The sequence below is a fragment of the Somniosus microcephalus genome, chromosome 15 (genome assembly GCF_052327205.1).
Source record: "Somniosus microcephalus isolate GS21.2 chromosome 15, FLI_Smic_1.0, whole genome shotgun sequence".
Classification (NCBI taxonomy): Eukaryota; Metazoa; Chordata; class Chondrichthyes; order Squaliformes; family Somniosidae; genus Somniosus; species Somniosus microcephalus.
In genome coordinates this window covers 70,756,041-70,756,761 of record NC_141001.1, presented here as the reverse complement: position 1 = coordinate 70,756,761, position 721 = coordinate 70,756,041, and the positions used below count along the sequence as shown (strand labels likewise).

At 45.1% G+C, this 721-nt stretch overlaps 1 non-coding gene across 1 annotated transcript; it reads left to right on the top strand.

The window, feature by feature from the left end:
* Positions 1-218: 218 nt before the first annotated feature.
* trnav-aac (transfer RNA valine (anticodon AAC)) lies at positions 219-291 on the top strand. The gene has a single exon. It is a non-coding gene; the product is annotated as a tRNA-Val (tRNA).
* Positions 292-721: the final 430 nt, after the last annotated feature.

Here is a 721-nt window from a genome sequence, read left to right as displayed (position 1 = left end):
GGCTGTGTGAGTGTCTGACGGCGCCGAGTGAGGCAGCGAGGCCCGGGAGCTGAGCCGGATTGAGAGCCGGGCCCGGCTGCACTTCAATCACCGGCGCCAATCCGCTTGGCCGCTCGTTCGGCTCTCGTATCCTGGTGCAGTTGCTGGTTTCCATGTCCGTGCCTGACGAGAGCTCCACAAGCGGCGTCTTTCACATTGAGGTATCTTTTGATATGTCAGTTTCCGTAGTGTAGTGGTTATCACGTTCGCCTAACACGCGAAAGGTCCCCGGTTCGAAACCGGGCGGAAACAGTTTTTGTTGACCAATAATTTCACACAAATCAAGACATTGTGGAAGTTAATTTTATTATTCATTGTTTTTGATTTTAAATGTAATCTTTCAAGTTTATAATTAAATCACAGTATGTCTAGAGATAGGATTTGTCTTTTTGGGCACATTAAACTGCCCAATGTCCCAAAGCATTTTACAACCAATTAAGTACTTTTCAAGTCAGCCATTGTTGTTGTTACGTAGGGAAATTATAACAACAGTATTATTCGTATTACTGTAACTCTAGCGTGTGCATGTGCCACCCTTGTCATTGACAAGGTTGAGATTATACGATTGTTTAAAGCACGCATGTTGTTACAAGTGCAGCTATGGGGCTCTCACTGAGCTGACTACACCTGGAGAGATTGCACGATCCCACAAGACCTAAAGTATGTAACAATAGTTACCATG